Here is a 26373-nt window from a genome sequence, read left to right on the forward strand (position 1 = left end):
ACTGAGCACAGAAAATAATGGGACAATTTCAGGGAAATCATTAGGAATAAAAGAAAGGAAATCCATCCTTCCAGACTCAGCTGTGGTGTTTAATGGGCATATAACTGTGTACACGGAATATTTGTTCTAACTAAAATTATGACCTGACCTTTTTGGGAAGGTGGGTGGAGAGAAAGCCCGTGTTGAAGCTGTGGTGTGTAAGAGCTCAGTCCCATCAATGTCTGACTCTCGAACTTCAAGGGAAGCTGCTCAGCCACGCGGTAGGCACCACACACCCGCAGAAAGAGCTAATGGCACCGAGAATCCCCGGGGAGAAGTAGAGAAGGAGGTAGAGCAGGAGACTGTTCTTTTTATGTTTCATTTACTCTCTTTATTCTACTTTTTATACCATAAACCTTGTGGTGCTATTTGGCCTATGAAACGATGCACAATTGTAACTACTGAAAACAAAAGCTAAATTTAGAAGTAAGTTTGGTGCTCGGAGACTTGAGGTTGTGGCAAGCGGAGGAGTGGGGGTCCAGGAACAAAAACACATCCTCGTGGTTGGCTGTGAAGATCTGCTTCTCTTCTGTCCACAGAAGACCCTGGTTCCTTCTGGATTCCAGGTGGCTCAACTGTCCCCAACGCCAAGTCATCCACTAAACAGAAATCCTTCTTGTTTTAGGGAATTTTAAAAGAAACAGGATACTGTTGAAAAGCAAGACCCATGATCCACAAAAAAATGGAAGTGAATGCCCCCTGCCCCTGTCCTGGGCCCACTGTCCTCCCTAGAGGTCACCTCCTCCCTCCCTTCTCTCCTTCTTTGGACATCTTTGCTTAGAATGCCCAGATTCGGTGCTCCTGGTCAGCCCAGCTTTATGAAGCCCACTAATGAAAGATGTGGAGCTGGGAGATGAAGGTGTGGGAACAGGAGTGAGCTGCAGGGGTGCTAGGAGGCTGGCCGGGTGCTGACCTCTCCAGGCCAAGGAGCCTGCCTCCCAGGCTGGACTTCCGATTCTGTGTGACAAGCAGAGAAGAAGCTCCCTGGGTATTGCTCCTTGTTCCCGGGGCTGGCTAGCAAAACTGGAGAACCGTTTCCATGGAGACCGGCACACTGGAGACTCACTCTGGAATTGGTCCTTGTGGTTCTGCAACAAATAGACACGTCAGCCCGCAGACGCCTAAATATAGCCATGCTCGGGGCCATCCGTCACCGGCCGTCATGCACCAAGAGGACTCCAGGGGTTTTCAATATTTTAGTGTTTACACTCTAGTCAGAGCAAGGAACTCATGGGAGATGTCTGCAGCCACCTGGGCCTGCTTGGTTCTGTCCCATCAGAGTCCTGCCTGGGGGTGTTGGGCTCAGGGAGAGATGTTGATCTTCACCACAGAGATGACCTGTACCAGGCCCCCTGGGAAAATGACCTCTCCAGTCACACAGGGACACTTTTGCCAGTAAAAGAAAGAAAAATGTGTGCATTTCTCCTCCTCCTCCTCCTCCTCCTCCTCCTCTTCCTCCTCCTCCCTCCTCCCCTCCTCCTCCCCTCCTCCTTCCTCCTCCTCCTTCTCCTCCTCCCCTCCTCCCCTTCCTCCCCCTCCTTCTTCTCCTCCCCCTCATCCTCCCCTCCTCCTCCTCCCCCTTCTCCTACTCCTTCCTTCCCAGCATTCCTGGAAGCTGTAAATTCTTGTTTGCATTATTTTGCAGAAGCACTCAGCTGTGTCCTGGCTGGAGCAGGGTGGTAGCCCTGCAAGCTTGCTCTCCATTACAGTGCTCCCAGTGGGCAGCAGAGCCAGGTTCCCTCTCACAACCAGATGCAGCTTCTCTCTCAAATCCACTTGTTCAATGATTATTCACTGCAATCCTACACAGAGTGCAGATTAATTAAAAAAAATAAAACAGCCAGCAAAAGTCACAAGAAGCTTTTGTGTTAGTGGGAGAGACAGATAATCTATTAATCAATAAGTGATTTTAGACATGAATAAATGTTATGAAGAGGATATCATAAGACAGGCGCAGGCTGACAGGAGGGTATGGAGAGATGCCCAAGTAGAGCATCAGATTGACCTCTTAGAAGATTTGACCTTGGAAGTGAGATCTGAAGGACAAGAAGATGAAGGGGAAGAGTTTGTCTGACAGAGGGAACAGGAGATTTCACAGACACTCAGGCTGAGCTGAGCTTGGCCACTGAGATCCAGAGGGAGGGAGCACGTAATGGGAGATGAGGTCAGACAAAGAGACGAGGACCAGGTCATTAGTCCTGACAGGTTGACGATCCCCTCCAAAGGAAGGTGAGCAATGATCTGCTCCAGGGGCCCCCAGACCCAGTGACCTTCCCAGGCATCTCCATGAGTGGCCCCAAGTTCTGAGCTTTTATTGCTCCTCCTGTAAGAATAGAATCCCCTCTGGTTTTTTGCTGTCAGGAACTCAAAGCCAGACCCAGGGCACCCAGAGGGATCCTCTAGGGCTTCCCCTCCCACAGTGATTATGCCTGCGATGACAATGACTGACGATGGTGACACTGTTGGCAATGACGGTGACGATGGAGATATTGATGAAGCAGATTCTGTGACTGGGGCTGTGCTAAGCAGGCCATGTTCACTGTCTCATGGTCCCTGCAGAACTGATTTATTGCATAAGCCACATTCTGGGTGGCACAAGTGCAGCTTATCTCAAAGGCCACCGACACTTTTCCTTATATCCACTAATTTTTACATGATTCCGTTTTTTTCCCCCCTCTTAGAACATCAACTGCATTTCTTTTGTAAAATGTGAGTGGTTGACCTAGAACTTGCAGCATACATTTTAAATGAACCTAGGTGTCCCCTCAATTAGCACCAGGATGCATGTGGAAGTGTGTTGTGGGTGCCCGGGAGTTCCACCTGCCCTCCCATCCCTCCCAACATTGCTGTCAATCATTTCACTAACTGGCATGCCAGAATCGCCCCGGACACTGCTACTGTCATTACTCCAATAATTTATCTTTCATATCAGTTAAGAATAAAGAAATAAGGTTTTGCCTTGTCTTCGTTTCTTCCTTTTTGACCTCTTTCTTTACGTAGCTCTAGTTCTTAAAGCAACACCATTGTCCTCTGAGGATCTGCGTTAACAGCTCTTGAGGTCATGTCTGCCGGCAAACATTCCCTGCATTTTTGTTCACTTGGGAAATACTTTTTCTCTGCCTCTTTTCAAGGATAATCTCACTACTTTTAAATTCCTGTTTAAGTTTTTCTTTGAATATTTTAAACACCTTCCTCCACCTTCTTCTTGCTTGCTTGGTTTCTGACGAGATGTTGATTCTAATTCTCTTTGTAGGAAAGGTGCATTTTCCCTCTGGCTCCTTTCAATATTTTCTCTTTGGGTTTTTGAAGTTTAAATATGATATATCCAGGGGCAGGCGTTTCTGGTATTTGTCCTTCTTGCCATTCCTTGGGAATTGTGGTTTGGCATCTGTCATTAATTTTGAGATTCTCAGCCATCTCACCTTCACCGTTCCCATGTGTTCAGCTGCAAGTTTTGACCCTGCCCCGCAGCCCTTGGACTTCCTGTGGTGATTATCCTTCTTTCTTCTCTCTGCTCCTCGGTAGGCAGCTGCTACAGAGCTGTCTTCAAGCGCCCACTTCCTTCCTCAGCTGCTCCTGGTTTACAGGTGATCCATTAATGTCTGTCCTTGTTTCTATAGTGTTTTTTTTTTTAAAAAAAAAAAAACAAAAAACTTTAATTTCTAGCATTTTAAAAATTCTCTCTTGGGGTTTCAGTCTCTCTGCTGACCGCATCTACCTGTTCTTCTTACACATGGTCTACTTTTTTCCATTATAGACATTGGTATATTAACTGGTAATTTTAAATTCCTGTCTCAGGATTGCAAACTCTGTCATGTGAGATCTGGTTTTATATTTATATATAATGAAGGAGCCATCATATGTGCAAAGGTTGAAGTGCTTCGCATATCATTGTTTAATTTGGTTCCCTGAGAACATTTCGACGAGGCCGGGGCAAAGGTGCTTTGGAGAGGACCACCTTCCTCAACAGAATGCACTGCTGGTGTCGGGCTGCCGGGATTACCAGGACAACTACAGAACACACTATTAAACTTGGATTTTTTTTTTTACATACAACAAACAATTTTTTGGTATAAGCATCCCCAATGCATTATTTGCAATATCTAGCATCACTATGTAGACTCCAGAGGGGAAATTATGAGAGTCCAAAGGACCCCGTCTAGGATAGTCACAGGGGACCCCACAGAAGGGGTTACAGAGAAAACGAAGAGCTGGAGAGGTCATATTTGTAAAGTCCGTTAAGAAATGGGGACCCACAATTAAGTCCGTGTTTCCCAGACTTATCTCCCTGAAGGGACCCTCATTAAGCCTCTCTCCGTCCAGCCACCCAAGCAGCACCCTGCTCCACGGCCTCCTCATGTCCAGTCGGGGCTCTGACTGCCAGGGGTGAAGCTCTGGTGACAAGCCCCTGTTGACAGAGTCACCCGGGATGATCCTGGCCAGGAAGGCCTGGCGCAGCGTGTGGCTCTGTGTCCACGTGCCACTCACATGTTCTCTGACACGGAAGGCAGGTCCAGGCCCCTGAGCCACCCCACCCTGAGCTAGCCACCGGGCGCCCTGTCCGGCAGAGCACTGGTGCTGCAGGTTAGACTGGGGACTCCAGGTGGGGAAACACTCCCTCCCCTTCTCACAAGCTCTGCTTTCAGGTAGCTCAAGGGACTCAGCCGACTGCTTTTTGCTCTCCTTCGGGAGATTCCATCTGCCCAGAAGCAATGTGCTCACTGCCTGGGCATGGAGATAAACTGGTGCTCAAATAACAGGCAGATAGAGTCAGAAAGTCTGTTAATTAAATAATAATTAAAACCAGGAAGTAAGAATTAATTAGAGGAAAATCTAGTGTCAGCATAAATAGCTTTAAATTGCAAAATAATCCTACTCCCCATTTAATTGCTTGTGTAATGAGAGTTAATTGCAGAGTAGAGGTTTGGTTAACTTAATAAAATGTTCTTTTCAAAGAAAACAGTGACTAGGTAGTTACCAGAGTGTGGAAGGGTGGCTCTCAGGGGAGAGAGGCCCTGTGGCAGTGTTTCCACCTTTTGCTGAGCGCAGGCGGACCTCAGCATCCTGGGGCCCGTACTTCTGAGGAGCGAATGGTAGGGAAACCTTCTTCTCCACGGAGGCACACAATGAGCCTGCTGGGTGAAGTGCCCACCAGGGCACTTGGCACTGAGTGTTTGGCATTGAGGAGTCCTGGCATTAAGGAGGCTGTGACCAAGTCCCTCCTACCCAGCACTGGTCTTACGCTCCCAGTGCCCCTCAGCTTCCTCAAGGTGAGACCAGGGGTGCAGGTACGGAGACCCTGCAGCCACGTGAGCTGACTGCCATCTCCTTTTCCGCTTGCCTCTCCCTCTGAGCAGGGGCAGGTGAGCAGCCCTGGTGGTGGCCGTCCTTGTCAGGGCTGTAGGGTAGCACCACCGCTCATCTGGAGCCTGCTGAAGGAGCATCTAGTTGGACGTTCTCGAGAGACTAAGGCCAAGAGGGTCATGTGGGGCAGCAGGAAGGACGGCTGCAGGGCTGCTACCGGCCCCAAGGACTTGTCCTGAGCTATGGAGTCTGATCCACAGACATCAGGTAGAGGCATCGAGAGGCGGAGACCTGATCCAACGGCGGTGGGGCCATTGAGAAGTGCCCAGGCTTAGAAAGCTCATCAGGGATGACTGAGTCCTAGTGCTGAAGGAAGAGGGGCCAGAGACCACACCTGTGCACACCCGCGCCCGCGCGCTCGCGCACACACACACACACGCATGCACGCACACACATTCACATACACATACACACACACACTCCCTTGTCTTGCTATGTGATGCCATATGCCACCTCGGGATCTGCCACCAGAATGAGGCTGATGCAATGCCAGGCCTGTGACCAGCCACTGCCTCCTTTAGCTTATGCAGGACAGAATCAAACACGGCCAACACAGACAGGGTAAGAGACCCAGCTGTTGCTCTGACTACTATGGCAAGGAGGCTGCCCCACAGGCACAGTAGCTGGGCAGCAAAGTGACCACTCCATGGACAGAGTGCAGGGAAGTCCAGGGGTGCACAGCCCATATCCAGACATGGATTAGGAAGTCACATGTTGACAGGTCACGTGGCTCTATTCATGATTCACTGTGATCTCTAGGTGCTCAGAGATGTGTCTGAAGTGTGCTGCCCACCTCCAGGGGATTCTAACATGGAAGTGCATTTAATGGGTCTGGGTTGCTCCAATCAGGGTTCTGTGCTCAGACCTCTTGCTGGGTTTCTGTGTCTCTGGTTGTCACCTTGAGCAGTGGCAGTAGCTCGGGAGGCCATGTTGCCTTTTACCTTGAGCATAAAACATGCCGTGCCTTTTCTTTTAGCCATCTCCAACTTAGACTTGAGCCCTGTGTTCCTGTCCCCGATGTTTGAGTGTAGAACATATAGTGCCTTTCTGTTGACCGTCACCAACTTTGAGCCTGATATTCCTGGCTCAGAACCTCCAAAATTGTGAGTGAAATAAACCTCTCTCCTGTAAAACAGCAGCCTGCTTCAGGACCTGTATCATAGTCTGAAAGGTTGACAGATACAGGAGCTGGAAGAGGAAGCTGAGAGTCGCCGCACCAGAGGCCTGAGTAGAGGGCCATTGACAGGTGGGAATGGGCGACTTTCCACATGCTCCGGCTCAGCCAGGTCACGGTTGGTGGAGGTGATATGTGTTCAGCCCTCCTGAAGTCTCCATGGAGGGGAGAGAAGAAGTGTGGGAGCATGCGCTCACATCCCCCCACCTTCCCCTGCAAAGCCTCAGAGCCAGAGACCAGGCTGCACCTGCAGCCAAGCAGCTCAGGACTGCTGGTCATCAAGCAAGGGGAATGCACGTTCCACGTGGAACTTCAGGAGTCCCAGTAGAAGGTGCCAGGAAAGACCTAATGAAGAATTGGGGCTTGGCTGGGCGGAGGTGGAGGAGTGCCAGGAGCCGGGCTTGGCTCTGGATCAGATGAGTCCTCTGTTGGGCATCTCAGTAAATCCCAAGGAAGGCCAAGTGGCAGCGGTCAGGGAGTCAGCCTTCACACCCACAAGCCGAGGGGGCCGCTGGGGACTCCATGGCCTGACAGTGATCGGCTTCTCTCTCAGCCTTGGCTGCAGCGTGCCCCTGTCTGATGCGATGCCATAAGAAACTGTTTTGATGTTGACCGAACACGAGGCCCAGCTGTCAGCCTGCATGTCACAACCTTTCCTACTCAGGAAGGAAACTGAGACAGTTCTGCCCCTGGACTGGGACAGTGAGGTCTGTTTGGAATCCAGCTGCCTCCAGAGGTGGCAGTTCTCATCTGCCCTGCGAGGTGAGCCCAGGGCTTGACCAGCGAGACTGGACGCTAACAATTGGAGTGGTTAAACTTCAATTCAGAGGTGACTTTTTAGAAAGCCCATGGAGACCAGACCTCTGAAGCCTCGCATTTCAGTCAGCTTTGTGGGTAGGAGAGTGTAACGTGTGTGTGTGCGCGCGCGCGGGGGGATGGAACCCAGGGCCTGGCCCATGCCAGGCAAAACGAAGAGGACGAAGCTGACCTCTGCCCCCCGGATCTTGTTCTCAATCTGAACACCAGGAGGGAAAGAGTCTTATTGTAGCGTGCGCTCCAAGGGCAAGGACAATGGGGTGTGACACCGACCAGCCAGAGGATGGGCAGCTGTGAGGTGGCCCATGGTACAGTGTGTTTCTGGAGCAGTGACAGCGGTATCCCCTGGGAACTTCTACTAAACAGCAGACTTTCTGGCTCCCCGACCCAGACCTACCTATGAATTAGAGATGCCTCACAGCCTGCGCCTCAGCAGCCAGCCAGGGGTGCTCACGTTTGGGAACTCGGGGAGGAAACAGCAGCAGGGAGAGCCAGAGGGAAGCCCGGCTGCCTCCGCTGTGCCACCTGGGCAGTCCCAGCACTCAGGGAAGCTGCAGGCTTTTCACCCTTAAAGCCCAGATACTTCTAATCCCCTGGCTTCTGGTGGAGACGAGATGGGGACGTGAGAGAAGCGAGGCTGGGAGCCCAGGATGTGCTCAGCACCAGCAGCGCTTCACTCTGGTTGGCTCACAAGCACTTTCTCACCATTCAGCATCACTCAGAATGATTGACAGATCGTCCTTCCCAGAACTCAGCCCTCGGGGCCCTCAGTAAGATCCTCACCCTGTCTTCCGTGACGCATGGGCACCAGGCTCATCTATTCAACAAGCCAGGGGCTGGTTGCTCAGGGTCTCCAGAGTGGATGGGTGGTTTGAGTAGACTGCCCTCACCCCGGTGAGTGAGGCAGGAAAAGCATAATGTCACCAACAGGTGTTCAGCCTTGGGACACATGTCTAGTGTCCACTTTGACATCTGTAACCCTAACTGGCACCTACTTAGGGAGGTGGGGTCAACATTTAACATTGACACCAACGATGAACAACTGAACTAGATCACGCACGGACAGCAGGTGCCGACCACTGCCTCATAGTCACAACAGGAAGGGGGCAGAGACTGCATAGACCAGGTAGTTTTCTCAAACAGTGGTTCACAGTTTCTTAAGTGAAAATAGGGTAGGAAGCAGGAGAAGATTCGAAAGGTTTTAAAATGTTAATGGACACAGGAGAGGAAGTAGGTAGGCAGCAGATGACGGCTGTAAAGTGGAGGGGTAAAAAATGAACTCAAAGTCATGTAAACTTGAAAGAGGAAGAGAGAACAGAAAATTCTGGCTATTAGAGGGGGGAGAGGAGACGACAGCTCAACACGAAGACAAACAAGCAAATGTACAGCCCAAACAGCCAAATCCACCTGTAACTATGCCCACCTGTCAATCCAGGGATAAATGATAGACAGGTGCAGAAGAAAGTAATTAAGATGAAAGTAAAATAAGAATACACAGATGTAGATTTTTGAACCCTATCTGCACAGTGAGAACACACGCACATTCAAATCTCATAGAACAAAACAGTAAAAAACAAAATAAAATAATGAAATGATATTTTAAAAATTGGAAAAAGCTAAAATTAAAAAATATATATATATGGGGGAATGCAGAGAAATTTAAAAAGAGAGAGATGAGATAAAATCTTAATGTGAAATAAAGGGCTTATTTCTGTGGAGGTGGTCCTAACTACTGGGGGTGGGCTTTCATTCTTCATATTTACTTTTGGCTCTGTGACCCTGGGTAGAGGGCTGGGCTGGTTCGGTGTCTCTGTGCTCCTCCTGGGAGCCAAGGCTGGTTGTGGTAGCTCTCAGCTTCCCAATACAGAATGGGACAGACGGGGTGCTGATAAACTATGTGTCCCTGCAGCAGAGTGGGGCAGAGTTCTAAACTGGAGGTTCTAGTAGTTGGGGTTTGGCCTTGGCTGAGCTGAGGAACTCCGAGGGTGGGTGTTGGGGATTTGATCCACACCCCTGTTGCTGGGAGATGCTGGTCTCTGCTGGACATCTAGGTCTCTCTCTGGGGCGCAGGGTCTAACCCTCCCCAGGTTTAACCTTTACTGCTCTGGATGTGAATTTCCGGGTATCCGCCCTGGTGCAGCTGCCCTGTGAGGCTGGGTAGGGGTCTTCCCAGTAGCTCTCATGGGGCGCCTCCACAGAGAGCTTTCTCCCTCAGGATCCAGATGGGGCCTGTAGCTCCAGGACGGTTCTCCTTGTGCCTATCTCAGGGTCACCCGCACCCGGGGGGCGGAACGGGGGACTGATGGTTTCACTGGCACCTTCTTTACTGGGCGCCTGTCTCCTGCCTCTGCCGCCCTGTGTCCACTTACAGGTGGTTCCCCCTGGACCATCTGCCTGGGCCCAGGGATCTTGGTTGCTTTTCCCTCGACAATGAGTCCCTTGAGCCCAGCCGCCCTCTAGGCCTTGCCCTGGGCTTCTCTGCTCTGCACCTATCTCTCAGCATCCACCTCAGGTGCATCAGCTATGCAGCGGGCTGTCCTCCCTCCCTGTCTCTGCCTTGTGAAATCAGCCCCCCCTCTTCCCATCCCCCCCCCACTTCCCTGAACTTCGCTGCACTGGTTTTCATGTTTTACGAGGTCAGCGGTCACTACCAGAAGCCCTGGCTAAACCCTGCTCTCCTCTGTAGCTGCACACACTGACTTCCTAAAATTGGAATTAGCAAAATACATTAGGGAATTTCATGCACACACAGTACCACACTAGGGGTGATCTTTAACAGTCAGGAGAGCTGATCGACGGGCTGCTTTGTCACATGCGTGCCCCAGAGCTGAGCCCCGGGTTGTCCTCCCCAGGGAGCTCTGGTACCCTGGCTGCAGGTTGTCCCACTCAGTTCATTTCACCACCACCTCCCCAGTCCCCAGAGAGCACAGTTAGCAGCTCCTGAAGTGTAGTGACCTAGATATGCGCCTGATTCCACTCCGATTATTTTTTCCCGGTGCTGGGGATGGAACCAATGCCTGGCACGTGGTAGACAAGTGCTCCCACTGAGCCACACCCCCAGCTCCTCTTCTCCAGGCTTATCTTCAAGATGGTGGTATTATGTTTTAGGTTTGCTTCCACGCTTCTGAGTCTAGTAAGTGACAATATAGACACACACACACACACACTCACACACACATGCTTCAGAAGCAAGGGCAGCAGTCCTGTCCTTCTGGGGAACATTCTCCAAACTTGGGCCCTTTCTGGCCAAGGTGAGCAGTCAGCATCATCACAGCTCAATCTGTACAAAAGCGTAGCTGAGGAGGCGATGCAGAAACAAACAGAGATCCAACCAGCGCTCCAGAGGAATCCAGGCCCCGAAGCCCTCCTACCATTAGAATGCAGTGTTCTCCCTCGCGTCTATCAATCCATCTTTCTCTGGGCCTTTCCCTCTGGCTGCCCCTCTGTACACACAGTGGCTGACCCTCTCTGGAGCTCTGCGCCAGCTCTGGGTGGACGGTCTGCCATCTAAGGCTGTCAGCACGGTGGGGATGGGGGCGAAAGACAATCTCCAAGCCAAGCTAGTTCTGAATCTTGGTGGTGTAGAAGGGAAAACTAAAAAGAGCCTTCGCACGCCTAAGCCTGGTCTAGGCTGTGGGGAAGTGGTTTGGAGGCACAGCGCTCGATGACAGACTCCAAGCCGGCCAGACGCATGCTCTGCTGTGCCCGCCACTCGGCTGTGACTCAAATTCACTTTAAACACCTCTGAGACTCTTTTTAATTACTCACTTTGCCCATCTGGGTTTGAGGTTAGTGAGCAGGAGACAGCAGCAGGTTTGTTGAGATCTCAGAATGTATTTTTATCCTCCTCTAAGAGCATTTCCTCCTGGGTGCTGTGTGCAGTGTTATATAATAGAGCCATCCAATGGGTGGGAGGGGGTGTGGGGGATGGTGTCCCTCCTTGGCCGGCTTCGGGGGACTCAAGGCTTCCTGAACAAGACAGGAAAGTTCAGCTTTAATCGTCAAATAAGCTACAGCCCTGAAAACACAGGCCGCCTGCCCACACTTTGTGGTCTACATGGTTTGGATGTGAGGTGTCCCCAAAAGCTCATGTGTGAGACAATGTAAGAAAGTTTAGTGGTGATGTGATCGGACTGTGAGAGCCTTGACCCAATCAGAGAATGGTCCCCTGGTGGGATTAGCTGGGCTGTCACCGTGGGCAGGCAGGCAGGCTGTGGCCCGAGGACCTGGCTCTCTGGGTGAGAGCCTTTGGGATTTAGATTTTGTTCCTGGTGAATGAAGCTCTCTCTGCTTCTTGGCACCGTGTCCCCAGCTGCCTTCCTCTGCCACACCCCTCTGCCATGATGTTCTGCCTCGCTTCAAGCCCCAAGGAATGGAGTTGGCTGTCTAGGGACTGAGACCCTGAAACCATGAGCCAAGATTCATTTTTCCTCCTTTTGGTCACAGGGATGGGAAAGCTGACTGGAACCTGATAAAATACACATGGCATGAAGCTGACCCTCTTCACTATGTTCAAGGGGACAGTTCAGTGGTATTTGGCACATGCACACAGTGTGCAGCCATCTCCCCCATCATTTCCGGGACTCTCTCATCTTGCAAAATTGAAACGGCCCCATGAAACAGTGACACCCAACAGCCCCTGGGAACCGCCACTCTAACTTTGTCTCTATGATTATGACCACTCGAGGATACCACATAAATGGAATCATAGCGTTTGTCTTTTTGTGACCTGCTTATTTTCCCATGCAGCTACATCTCATAGCATATATCAGAAGGCTGAATGATACGTGCATGTGCCTATCTCACATTCACATGCATTCTTCACATGCAATATTTTCTGTGCTCCATGTGCACCTACCACATTTTCCTTGCCTGGTCATGTGTTGACTGACACTTGCGTTGCTTCCATGTTTCAGTGATTATGAACAATGTGGCTGGGAAGATGGTGCTCACCTGTCTCAAGACCCTGCTTCGGTTCTCCTGGGGCACACGTTCAGAGGTGGAACTACTGGATCTCAGGGTTGTTCTATGTCTGGATTATTTGAAGCACCACCCCACTGCTTTCCACAGCTGGGTACCAGCTGGGCCCAGGGTTCTACTTGCTCCACATCCCCACCAACCCATGCTGCTTCTTGTTTTCTGGTTTTATTCTTTATAGTAGCCATCCTGATGAGGCTGGAAGTGACTCACCCTGTGGACACGCACATGCTCTTTAAGGTGTTCTCAGTGCTTGATTTTCCGTTCCCAGCACATGTCACAATCTGAGACCACAATATTTATTTGTAGCCCCCTTAAGGACACAGGAACTGTGCCTGGTTCCCTGCCAGCCTCCAGCCTCCAGCCTCTACCTCAGTGCTGCAACGGGGAAGAGGCTTCAGTAAAAGGTGCCAAGTGAGCGAGTTGTGAACAAACACACACCTGAGTGAGGGGCACACTTCTGAGGACGTGGAGGCAGCATGGGTGGCTGGGGGGCCACAAGGTGAGCTCTTTCCTCATTCCCACACCCTTGAGCGAACGGGCCAAGGGCCGACCTCACCTTAGTGGGCTCCGACGGTACACAGACGCAGTATAAATTACACTAATATGAAAACAATGGAGCTTTAGAGGAGGCTCTTAACCAAATTCCCAGAAATAACCAAGGTGCCTGGGTACAAAGACAAGCAGATGAAGAGAAAAGCAGAATGGACATAGTAGTTTTGCCGGCCATCGAGACCTGCAGGTCCTGAGACCATTGCCCCAGATTGGCCATGACTCTGTACTGACGTCCCCTGCTGCGATCTCCCTCCTTAGCATCAGGCTCGCTCATGTCACACTTGGGCAGGTGGATTGTTAGCGGGATGATGTGACCTAGACTTTCCAGTGTGACTGTGTGGTGGCCTGTCCTCATGCATTTTAGTCGCTGCATGAGAACACACTTAGGTTCATCAGCTAGTCCTGGAGGAGCCATCGGCCACATCCAGCCTAGATCAGCCCCCCCCCTTCAGCCCACTCAAGGCACCTGAGACAAAACAAGTCCAGCCAAGCCCTGAACATTCCATCAGTGACTGAGGACATACACAATGGTGGGGACCATGGTGCTCCCATTAGTTATAAAGGAGATGAGAAGCTTCTATCATTGGTCTGTATGTTTACTAAGTTAATTTTTTACCATTGCTTTAGAATGCACACCTCCTGCTTTTTGGGAAAAAGTCTATATAAATCCACACATTGTGGGCTACCCCCGGCAGCCGCCTCACAGGACTCTGGTATTTCGTCTTGTGCCGGTTCAATCTGGTCTTCTCCCCATAGCCCTGGGAGCATGGACACACTCTGTAGCCAGCCCAAGTGTGTAGCAGGCTGTGCCATCTGGGTTGCGGACATGCACCCTGTGCTGTCCCCTCAGTGAGGAAATCACCTAAGGATGCATGTCGCAGAGTCGCATGGCCCACCACATGAGACCATGGTATTGAGTCACTGTACTTGGGGGGTAGCTGTCACACAGCAGTAGTTGGCAGAGCCACCTCGCCCAGCCCCTGAAGAAGAGCCTGCAGAGCCCTCAGGCAGCACGCGCTGTCCTCTGTGACCCAGCCCTTCACTGGGGGCTTTATCAATGCCTCCTCAGTGCGCATGCGCCCATGGGAGGCGCTTCTAGCTGACGGCTTCCTGCTTGCACCTGCTGCTCATTCCCACCTCTCCGTCCCCCTCCAGCTGCCAACCCCTCTTGGTTCTGTGATTTTGCGGACCGCAGGGGGACCCCACTGCTTTAGTCAGCCCTGTGTTGCTCTGACCAAAAGACGGACGGAACAGCGTAGAGGAAGAAGCGTTATCATCACGCCCAGTTTCAGAGGGTCCACCCCGGGCATGTGATTCCGAACATCAAGGTGACAGGCGGCTGAGGAAAGCAGCTCAGAACAGGCAACCAGGGAGAGAGGTCCACTCCCCAAGGACAAAATAGATCCCCCAAAGGCACGACCTTGATGATGTCAATTCTGCAGCCACACCCCACCTGCCTACAGTTACCACCCAGTTAATCCAAATAAGTGGATTAATCCACTGATTAGGTCACACCTCTCATAATCTAATCATTTCACCTCTGAAAATTCTTGCATCACACATGAGCTTTTGGGGGATACCTCATATCTAAACCAGAACACCCCCCCAGCCCAGGCAGAGCCCAGGGTTTGAGTTCTTGGGGGCAGGACTGCCAGCTCACCCCTGCTCACTCCTACCAAGAGAGACACAGACAGAGGCCAGTAATGGGAATCTACATTGTCACCAGCAGCCCCACTCCTACCAAAGCTAATGCGATTGTATCTGCACAATCAGGTGTCTGCCCAACCTCTCTCCAGGCTGAGGACTATAGTCCCAGCTATGAGGGAGGCTGAGGTGGCAGGGTTGGGTGACCCAGTGAGATCCCATCTCAAGAAAGGAAGGAAGGAAGGAAGGAAGGAAGGAAGGAAGGAAGGAAGGAAGGAAGGAAGGAAAGAAAGAGAGAGAAAAAACAAACAAAATTGAAACCTCTCTCTGGACTAGATAAATCAAATGCAGATAAAAGAGTTTCCACAGGAATATTTCCAAAGATAAGGAGAACCAAAGACCTGACTTTTAATTTTTTTCTTTGCCTAAAAGACATTAGAACATGAAAAAAAAATTCTTGTAAGTATTCTCATTTATCCATCCTTCAAAGGATCTTAGGAGTTCAGTCTCCCTCTTTGAGGTGTCCCATTAAACAAGCCCAGGGAGGTAGAGGCAGGCGGAGGATTCCAGGCAGAGTGGGACGCAGTCCACCTTCGCCTGCCCGGTGATCTGCTCCCATCTCCACTAAGCTTCTCTGGCCTCACTCTTCATACTATCGAGGTTCAACCCTCAATCCCCAGTTACCCTTGGCTCCCAGGCCCTTCTTCCTGGCTCCAAATCAACTGCTCCTGTCCAGAGCTGGCTAGGTAAACAGCTTCACGGCTTCCCTTCCGATGACAAGCCCCCCAAGGCACTCCCTGTCCTGTGCAGCCGGCTTCCTTTCCGTTCCCTGGTCTCCACGCCTTGTGCACCCTGTGCTCTGGGCTTTCCTCCCTCTCTGAGGTATTTCCTGGCCTCTCTGAGATTCCTGAGGTCCAGCGATGTCGGGGAACATGTTGTACATTCACTCGTGTCCTCTGCATCCAGTGTGGCCACCATCTGAAGGAGAGCATCTCGACACAGGGACCTGGAGCACGAGTCTGGAGCCAGCCTGACCCAGGTTCAGGCCCACCGTGCTTCCCGTTGTGTGAATGAGCTGGGACGATCACTTGTCCTATCTGCCGAGACCCGGTTTGATGCAGGTCTAGCCATTTTCTTCCATGTGGGGATATAGGAACCCAGGCTGCCTCCATTGCCAGTCTCTTATTTGTGGCTTCAAGGTTCCCCTGAGACCCCCCAGTCAGGACTCGAGATCAGAAACAGTGGCGTTGCAGAACAAGAACCTGCACAGGTGGAAGCTGACATGGGCTTCGCAGCCCTGCACCTATACTAACTAAGACTGTCCTTAGCAATGGCAGCTTGTGAAAACTTTCAGGAAAGTAACTTATAAAAACTGCAAAACTTGTTCAACTTGCTTTGAAGTCAGAATTTTGCAAAGCTGCCTTTTCCTTGCCCTTAGAGATAAAAATGCCACTTAGAACTTTGCCGTGTTCCAGTGGTGAGTTCTGAAGGGTTCCCGTGGCCTTTCTGAGCTTCTGTTTCCCTGTTTGCAATACGAAGTCAACATCCCCTCCTCACTGGGTTTCTGCAGGTGTGTAAGAGATGACGAACGCAGAAGTGCTCCGCAGGCTGCAGCCAAGTCCTACGTGCACCCGGGCTTCCGACCCAGGTTGGCACTGGCTCAATTCCTCTGTCTCCACAGCAAGCCCTTGTCAGATGAATGCTGTGGGGGACTTCCTCTCCCTCTTCCCAACCCATTTTCTTTATGAGCTGCCTTTCCTTTTCAGGAGACAGAGGCAGATGTCACACAGTGTAAACCGTGAAAGGCATTATGAAAATATCTGTAAATTTTGTGCAGTCTCCAAATATCCTAACATAAATATTTGCTAGATGCTGGTCCAACTTCTTGGCCCAAGAGAAGGACAGAAGGTGAGCCTCCAGTTCTGAGGGAATGAATGTCTCAGAAATCTGTCCCTCAGGGGGCTCTCGGTGAGTGGAGTTAAATCTAAAGGTCTCAGTTTCAAGTTCCACCCTCCCTCCGGTCAGTGAAGGGAAGTCTGGGCTGATAGATATCCTTCCCCTGGCCAGCCATCATGCCACCCATGTCGTACCGCTGAACCTGGCCACCCACTCCTCTCCACGGGGCTGCCCCTCCTCACCCTATTTGGTGATCCCTTCTTCCTATTCTAAGACAGGACTAGAAGGTCCCCTCTAGGTTGCCTGTCCTTGCTGCCTCACCCCACAGTTTTCTATGTTATCTCCCTCTGCTCCGTGTCACCATCATTACCACCACTCTGTCACCACCACCACCACCACCATCACTGTTGTCATTACTATCACCATCACCATCACCATCACCGTCACCATCACCATCACCGTCACCATCCCCACAACCACCACTGTCACTGTCACTCACATTTACCGAGAGCGCCACACTGTGAAGGCATTGCTTAAGCACTTTATTCTCACAGCAATCCCAAGAAAAAACCCAAGCTAGAGAGATGAGCTGGCAGCCCAGGTCACATGGCTCTGGGGGCAGAGGTGGCTCAGCAAGCCCAGGAGATGTCTCTTAGGAGAGTGCCACAGCTTCCCTCTCACACCTGTCTGCTCCCCACCAGATCATGGCCTACCCAAGAGCCAGGGCGCGGCCCTGCTCTCCCCATGTTCCTGGCCTCTGGGGGGGGGGTGGCCCATGGAGTGGAATTACATAGCAAATGGAACACACAGATTCACTCCAATAAATGCACAAATGGAAGGATAAACGAGTTTGAGTTCCTCCAAAGCAGCTCCAAATAAGGGGCCCAGCAAATTGAATTGCTTCCCTGGGCATTTACTGAAAGAATAAATGCTCCTCAGTCAACAAGATCTTCATCTGAGGGCCCCTAGGGTCTCCCCCAGCTGGCCTCAGGCCTCACTGCAGGTCAGGCTCCCGTCCACGTCTTTCCTGGCCACCCGACTCCCAACGACACCTGGTAGAGTCCAGAGGAGGAAACACTGCAGATTCAGCTGCGCCCCAAGGGACCAGTGTCCCCTCCCTCCTGGCCAAGGTGCTACCCATAAGCCTCAGACCGAGGGCATCCTAGGCGAACCTGGGGAACCCCTACTCCTCACCACCGCATTGTCTCCAGAAACCTGGCTGTAGTCATTATCCCCTCTCCTCCTGGGGTTCAGCCACAGCCCTGCCAGGGGAGAGCTGGCAGGCTGAGTGCTTTGGAGGTGCTGGGCTCTGCTCTGGGTGCTGCTTTCCACTGTCCTGTCCTGTCACTGTCACCCTGCAGGCAAGGTGTGCCTCCCACATTAGAGCTGTGGAAACCACGGCTCAGAGGTGACCCGACTTGTTCCATCAGAGGTGAGACTCTGACATGGGCCTTTCTGGTTCCCAGACTCCAGATCTTCCTGATATCTGGGACTTTGATACCGTCTGCCGGGCTTGCCCAGTGCGGCAGGACCACCCTTTAGGCAGGAAACACCTGTCTGGCCCACTCGGACGGCAGTGCCTATCCAGCCAGGTCCTCCCTGCTAGACTGGGAGCTGAATAAAAGTGGGATCCTGCATTTTATCTGTGTTCTGTGTCCTGCGGCCCGGGCTGTCTCCATCCATCCATCCCCACTGTCCCCTGAGCTGGGCCTGGAGGCTGTCCCAGGGCCCCTCTCCTGCCATCCAGAGCCAAGCGGAGCAAACTGCAGCAGAGCACCGTTTGGGGAGCCCCCTCGACCCCTGCGGAGGCAGCCAGCGGCGTCCCTGTCCAAGCGCTTGCCACTCCGGAAATGTGCACGGAGGCCTTTCTCAGCTTACGGCTTTTGCTTCTCTGAAGTAAATAGGAGTGGACGGGCTCACTGAGCAGAAAAGGCCAGAAGGCTTTCTAGAGCTCGGAACCTCAAACACAGGCCTTCTGTGAGGAGACTGGGCACAGGCCACGCCAGGAGGAAGCGCTTGCCATGGGCGGGCAGGCTTCCCAGGCTCAGAGGGTCTTTATAAATCCTAGAGCATTCTTTTTGAAGGATCCCCTGCTGCAGGCCAGGAGACAGCAGTGTTTTGAGACAGTGTGTAGACAGCCTGGTCCCTCTCACTCCTGATTTTCTCACTCCCCTTGCTCTTGGCCGTCTTTCAATATCCAGGGACTGTTGATGAGCAGCTCCTCTGTGTTGGGCACAGTGCAAGGCACCAGAGACACTATGGTGAATAACACTGAAAGCAGAAAATCCCAGTTCTCCTGGTGCTTAGAGTCCAATAGTGAGGGAGGCTGATCAGAGTTAAGCCAACAAGTAATAAATAATCAGAGATTGGAATAATTCTAATGGTACCAGCCCTGAAAAGAATAAGAGTATGAGGTAAACTAATAGGAATAGATATTAGTCTGTCTTCTGGTATTATAATAAAATACCTGAGGCCGGGTACTTTATAAAGAAAATAAATTTATCTAGCTCACAGTTTGGAGGTTCAAGGGTATTCCTTAGGGTGTGGTAAGGACCGCATGGAGGATGGCATCACCACGCTGGAGTGACTGTAAGAGAAAGAGATCCCATCTTGAGACAGGAGGCTGGAATGAGATGAGAGGATCTTTTATAACAACTCACTCAGTCCCATGGGAGCTCCCTTCTGAGGGCAGGGCTCCCAGTGACCTCCTCTGAGGCCCCACCTCCAACAGACCCACCTCCTACAGACCCACCACTTCTTAACACCAGCACACTGAGGACCAGTCCCCTAACACTGTCCCCTAACACATACCCACAGGTATACCAGAAGTGGACCACCTGTGGGGAGGGGGGGTGAGAAAGTGCTTCTGTGGAGCCAGCTGCAGGAAGAGCCGGGAGCTCACCCAGCCACACAGGCCACCCTGCGGGGAGATCTGGGAGATCTCAGCAGGACCCAGAAGGAAAGAAGGTGATCAGACGAGGCTGCAGGGAGAAGGGCAGAGGCCTGGGGGAGAGTGACAGGCAGGCCAGGCCAGGAAGAACAGGATCCCAGGAGCCCTGGGAAGACTTCAGACTTTACTTTCAAAAGAATCGAAGGTAGAGCGTTTTAGGCAAGGGAATGACGTTCGTTTTACTTTTCTCTTTTCAAGACTATCCTGGTTCCTGGGAGGTGGGTGGGAGGGTGAGCATAAAATCTGGAAGATACTGTGGTCACCCAGGCAATGGCCATTTCCATGGAGCAGGGATGACATTAAAATAAAGAGACGTGAGCGTATTCAAGAGAAATTTATGATGCAGAAGAAATGGGTCTCGGTGTTGGATGACATCTAGGGCCTGAAAGCAGGACGATGTCCCAAATAGCACGTCTGCGAAAATTTGGTGTCATTTTCCAGTGGAAGAAAAATAGGGGAAAGGTTTGTGCTGGGGGTGGGGGTGGGGGCTCTGGAGTTGAGTTTGGACAGATGTGCCACAATCTGGCTGGGCACAAATCATGGGCCACTGAAGCAGGAACAAACTTTATTTCTGAACTCCACCAGCACACTCCACACACGCTCCCCGGGAACTCTCCCGATCGCCACGCGGCTCCTCCAAGAACCACACACCGGAAATCCCTCCTCTGGCACTTCCCCAACCAGTGAGAACTCTTCAGGAATCCCTGCGAGAGCTCAACGGGAACTCCGCGAGAACTCAAAAGTCATCATCTTAATGGCTCGCTGGCGTCACCTCTCAACCACTACTTCTGGCAAAAATGCCATGCGTCATCCCGACTCGGCTGTGGCCCTCAACACAGATGTGTGGGGATGTCCTGGTGGAGGTGGCAGGGAAGTGGTAGTGAATGTCTACCACTTTCCAGCGGAGGCTGGAGAGGAGACTCCACCTGGAGCTCATCAACTTGGCATGCCATAGACCTTGCACCCCAGTGAGATCATCCAGGACAATGACACAGAGGAAAAGAACTCAGGACCAGGCCCCCAGGGAGGCCACCCAGAGATGAGGCCCATAGCTTCGTCTCTGTGACCTCCAGCTCCCAGCTGTAAAATGGAATGTCCATTTTCTCTACCTGGCAGGGGGCACACGCACCAAGCTCCAGGATGCTCGGCCGTCCTCTGCTGGGCACCCAGGGTGAAGGACCCAGGGCTGTGGTTGGTCCCACCTGGCATCTCCTAGGAGTGGTGCCGTCGCAGAGCACGTTCCAGCCGCTTGCTCCCTCCAGCTTCCCACCACCAGGAGGGCATTTACCACACCACCTGACCACCTGACCTCCTGCCTCCATGCCTGCTCCTTCTGGCCCTTGGCAGGCCTCTCCCCCCCACCAGCCTGGAATGCCGCAGGGTGCTCTTCTGGACCCACACCCTGGGGACCCACCCTCCCCAGTCACCTCACCAGTCTCCCTGTCTTTATTTTTTGTATTTGTTGTAAGTAGTTATGCAGGACAGCAGAATGCAGTTAGGCTCATTGTACACAAGCGGAGCACAACTTCTTATTTCTCTGGTTGCACATACTGAAGAGTCACCCCATTTGTGCAATCACACCCGTACATAGGGTAATGTCGTTTCATTCCACCATCTTTTCCACCTCTATGCCCATCCCCTCTGCCCAATCCAGAGTTCCTCCATTCTTTCCTTGCCTCCTCTATTATGGATCAGCATCCACTTATCAGAGAAAACATTTGGCCTTTGGTTTGTTGGGATTGGCTTACTTGGCTTAGCATGATATTTTCCAACTCATGCTAAGGAGGTGGCAGGGAAGTGGTAGTGAATGTCTAAGTAATATTCCATTGTGTATATATACCACATTTATTTATCCATTCATCTATTGAAGGGCGTCTAGTTTGGTTCCAGAGTCTAGCTCACCGGGGACAATGGCTCTGAGACCTCTCTGGAGAACCCTGGCCCACCTCCTGGGCATCTCCACATCAGTATCCAACGAAAACCTGAATTCAGTGTGGTCTCCATCCGCCCTTCCCTCAGCCACACACACCATGTATCTGTTAGGTGTCTCCGTATACCTACCTGCCCGAGCCGACAATCAAGCTGTGAGCCCTGATTTCATACTCCACCCACCTGCACCGTCAGCTCTGTCTTCAGCACAGACCCCGCACCTCCAGCTCCTCCCACAGCCCCCGCCACCCTCCTAGACTGAGCCCCACCTCTTGCTTTCACAGCCAGGAGTCCCCATGCCATCTCCCGCTGTGCTCTTAGGGCCCTCCTCAAGCCATTTTCCACTCAGAGGTCAGGGGACAAAGAAAATGGGATTTTTTACCCTCCCACTTACAATTCTCAAATCTTCTACCAGCATAAACTTGGTTGTCAAGTGAAATCAACGTATTTTTTAAATAACAAGTTAATTAAATAACAAGTTAAAGTTAATTCCAAGCTCAGCCTCCGTCACTGGGCTCCGAGGCTCTCTGCATCATGTCTGAGGCCAGCTCTCCCGGGCCCACCATGCTCCTCGCGATGGCCTCCTTTCCGTTCTCCCTCACTCCCAAGTCATCTTGCTGCCCCGGCTGACCTTCCTTCCTGTGATGGCCTTGCCCCTGGTCCTTGCAGGCTGTCTCTTCCTTGACATTCAGTCTCATGTAAGTGTCCCTTCCTTGGACAGGTCTGGCCTGATTTCTCCTTACAAATAACCTCCCAGGCATCCTGGGATCTGCAGAGACCTTTATTTACATCCTGTTTGCTTATCCCTGTGTTTTCTTTTGCCCACCCAGCAGGAGGGAAGCCTCCAGAGGGCCCTTGTCTGTCTTGTTCCCTGCTGTGCTCAGAACCCTGCACCGTGACCGTGACCAATGCTTGTTGGGTATTTGTCAAATGGGTGAATGAAAGAGACCCATTTCATGGGTGCAGATATAGGTGACAAGGAGAGTTGGGTGGCAGCTGGTCTGTGAGCTCTTGCTATGAAGTGCAGCATGTACCCTCCCCGCCGTCCCCCCCGCTGTTTCTCAAACCTGCACTAAGTGACATTTTGGGCCAAATAATCCTTCGCCATGAGAGAGACCCTGAAAATACCTTTCAGCCTTCCCAGCCTGTACTCACAGATCTCTACAGGTGACCAGTGAGAAACCCATGCATTTACTATTTAACCTAGAGCACAAGGACAACAGGTATGTAGACTAAGCCAAGGTCAGAGTCTGGAAAACCTCAAACAGAGAACAGGACCCTGGGCCTGAGAGCCGGAGAGCATAGCTGGAGAGGGGCAGGAATCGCTGGTTAGGAGGGTCAGGCTGCAGAACCAGGCAGGTCAAGATCTGCCTGAGAGAGACAGCCATGTCCAGGAATGGGGGGCTGAGGGGGTGTAAGGGGTTGTGGCAGAGGTGGAGCCACTCCACCACCCACTCATCTGTTTCCAAAGAGGCAGCAGCACCTGTTCTCAGTGCCAGGGACTCAGGAGGGGCAGGGGCAGGAGTGATCCTGGACAGCAGGGAAAGAGCAGAGGCGTGGATCCACAGAGCTGCCAGTGCTTACCACCAGCCCAGCACATCCAGGAGTCAGCCTCAGTGCACAGGGGCCTTGGCTGATGGGTGAGGAAACCGGGGTAGGTCTCTGCCTCACTTAGGAGATGGGCACAGAGCAGAACAGAGGTCACTCCAAGTGGTCCCTTTCCCCTCCTCTCCTTTCTTCTTCTCTTCCTTCCCTCCCCACTGCCGTTATTAAGATCTTGAGTTGGGCGAGGAAGGGGCCTGGATTGGAAGTGAGAAAAAAGAGGAAAAGCAAATGGTTTCAAGAGAAGAACAGGGGCTCTCACCAAATCGACTGCACGAGTTGCACTTTTGCCCATTGAGACACTCATTTAAAACCCAACCCACTGGCACCTGAAGTCCCGCCTCTTCGGCCTTTGAGTTCCACCTCCCACCTGCTGTCCCTGATAGAATGTATTGGGAGTCGCCCCTCTCCAAAGACTAACTTCCCCATCCCCCAAGAAGAGCAGTCCAATGGTGAGCCCTGCTGGCTCACCTGATCCTTACTCACCAATCAGACTAGCCCTGCTGGCTCACCTGATCCTTACCCACCAATCAAAAAGCACCCCATGCCAACTGTCAGACCACCCTTGGCTCTATAAATATGCAAGCCGTTCCTCAATAAACGGGCATTTTCTCTGCTGGCAAGCCTTGATGGTTCTTTCAGAATGGACGACCACAGGGACGCGGATACACCCTAGAGAGGGTTATCCCTTCCCAAGGGCAGGAGCTGATCTGATTCCACACACCTGCACTGAGCACGGCTGAAGGGCCCTCACCTGTCTGGTTTCCAGACCCTGCTGCCCAACAGCCATGAAGGATGATGGGTAATGAGTTTCTGCAGGTATGATTTGAAATCCACGAAGCTGGACATCGAGTTAAATCGATTTCTTTTGCAGTTAACCAAACAGTGAGGCTCTGTATCTGTTCCCCTGAAACAGCCAGTAAGGTGGCTGGCTTTCTCCCTGGAAATGGGTCTCTATGGGTTAGGGAGAGGCCTCAGAGTGCAAGGAGTCCCTGTCCTTCCCCAGCTCCCATTGGCCCCTCCTCATCTTCAGCCTGACCAGGCCCCGCCCACCCCTCCCCAGTGCTCCTACCCACACCAGGGGAGGGGCAGGGGCTCTCTACTCCACAACAGGGCTGTGGGAACCTTGAAGAAGCTTCCTAAAGCCCACCCTACCTCCAAGCGACTGTGAGACACAGGGAGTCTCCCTGCTGCCCACCACAGTGGGGCAAGTTAGCTCCAGTGTCCTGCGGCTCACCTGTTTCCTAGAGGCATCCAAAGCCACTTATCTTTGTCCCCATGTTTTTATAGGGTCATTGTACTTATGCATAATGGTGGGATTTGTCGTCACATGTTCCCACATGCACGTGATATAACCATATAGTTTAGCCCACACCATCCCCGGATTTCCCAGCTCCCTCCCCTCCCCCGCCCATCTCCTCTACTCCATTGATCTTCCTTGGATTCTCATGAGACACCCCCCCCCCACCTTTCTTTTCCTTTTTCCTCTCCAGCTTCCAGATACGAAGGAAGATACACAACCATTGAGTTTCTGAGTTTGCCTTATTTCAATAACGTACGTTCTCAAGTTCCATCCATTTTTTTTCTGCAAATAATATAATTTCTTTTTTTTTCTTTATGGCTGAATAAAACACTCTGTGAATACACACCACAGTTTCTTTACCCATTCATCCATTGACATAGACGTGGGCTGGTCCATGTTTGGCTCTTGTGCATTGTGCTGCCCTCAACCTGGTTGTGCACTTGTCACTGCAGTACGAAGACTTTATTTTTTACTTGTTGTTTTTATTTACACATGACAGCAGAGTGTACTTTGATGTATCATACACAGACTATGACTTCCCATTCTTGTGGTTGTACAGGATGTGGAGTTTACTTGTCGTGTATTCATATATGAACACAGAAAAGTGATGTCCGATTCATTCCATTGTCTTACCTATTCCCATCCTTCTTCCCTTCCCTTAAATCCGCTTGTCTAATCCAATTAGCGTCTATTTGTCCCTCCTCCTGCCTTACTGTGTGTTAGTGTCTGCATGTCACAGAGAATTGTGCTGGGAAAACTGGAAATCCATATGTAGCAAATGAAATTAAATCCCGCTCTCTCGCCCTGCACAAAAACCAACTCAAAGTGGATCAAGAACCTAAGAAAGCATCAGACCAGACAAAATGTGTAGGCCCAACTTTCCATCATGTCAGCTTAGGAACCAAACTCCTCAATAAGACTCCTAAAGCACAAGAAGTAAGATCGAGAGTCAATAAATGGGATGTTATCAAACCAAAAAGCTTCTTCGTAGCAAAGGAAACAATCAGTAATGTGAAGAGAGAGCCTACAATATTGGAGAAAATCTTTTCCACCTGCACCTTAGATAAAGCATTAATCTCCAGGATATATATCAAGAACTCAAAAACACAAATAACCCAATCAATAAATGGGCAAAGGAACTGAACAGGCTCTTCAAAGAATAAGAAATAGAGTCAGTCAACAAATATATGAAAAAAAATGTCCAACATCTCTAGCAATTAGAGAAATGCAAATTAAAACTACACTGAGATTCCATCTCATTCCAGTCAGGATGGCAATTATCAAGAATACAAGTAACAATAGATGTTGGTGAGGATGTGAGGGAAAAGTAACACTCTTACATTGCTGGTGGGACTGAAAATTGGTGCAACCACTCTGGAAAGCAGTATGGATATTCCTTGGAAAACTTGGAATGGGACCCCCATTTGACCCAATAATCTCACTCCTGGGCATATACCCAAAGGACTTAAAATCAGCATACTACATTGATGCAGCCACATCAATGTTTATAGCAGCTCAATTCACAATACCTAAGCTATAAAACCAGCCTAGGTGCCCCTCAATAGATGAGTAAATAAAGAAAATGTGATATATATACACAATGGAATATTAGCCTTAAAGAAGAATATGACTTAGAACAGGCCCAGCGGCCCGCCAGCGCAGTAGACACATCGCCCCGGTTGGGGAAGGGGCAGAGCCGCCGCCCGCGCCTGCAAGGTAGGCGGAACTGCGACCACTGACAGAACAGGCCCAGCGGCCCGCAGAGGGGAAGAGCTGCCGACCGCGCCTGTAAGGTAGGAGGACCTGCAACCGACAGACAGAACAGGCCCAGCGGCCTGCCGGTGTGGTAGGCACATTGCCTCAATTGGAGGAGGGGGAGAGCCGCCGCCCGTGCCTGCGAGGGAGACTTTGCAACTATACAAGAGCAATATAAATATATAGGGGGAAAATTCAATAACACAACAGTTTCACCAAGCAGAAAGAAACGCAAGCAGTATGAAAAGACAAGGAAAGAAAGGACCACAAGCAATGCACGTCAACTCAACGTTAGAAGAGGTAATATCTGCAGCAGATGGAATGTCAGATAAAGAATTCAGGATATACATGCTTCAGATGATCTGGAGT

General features: G+C 51.3%; 1 long non-coding RNA gene across 2 annotated transcripts in view; it reads right to left on the reverse strand.

Annotated features, from left to right (window-relative positions):
- Positions 1 to 370: 370 nt before the first annotated feature.
- Positions 371 to 26373, reverse strand: part of LOC125620182 — a 32300-nt gene continuing 6297 nt past the window's right edge. For both annotated transcript variants that reach the window (XR_007351783.1, XR_007351782.1), the window contains exon 3: positions 371 to 1127. This is a non-coding gene — a long non-coding RNA (uncharacterized LOC125620182). The remainder of the gene's footprint in view (positions 1128 to 26373) is intronic.

The sequence above is a fragment of the Marmota marmota genome, unplaced genomic scaffold, assembly GCF_001458135.2.
Source record: "Marmota marmota marmota unplaced genomic scaffold, marMar, whole genome shotgun sequence".
NCBI lineage: Eukaryota > Metazoa > Chordata > Mammalia > Rodentia > Sciuridae > Marmota > Marmota marmota.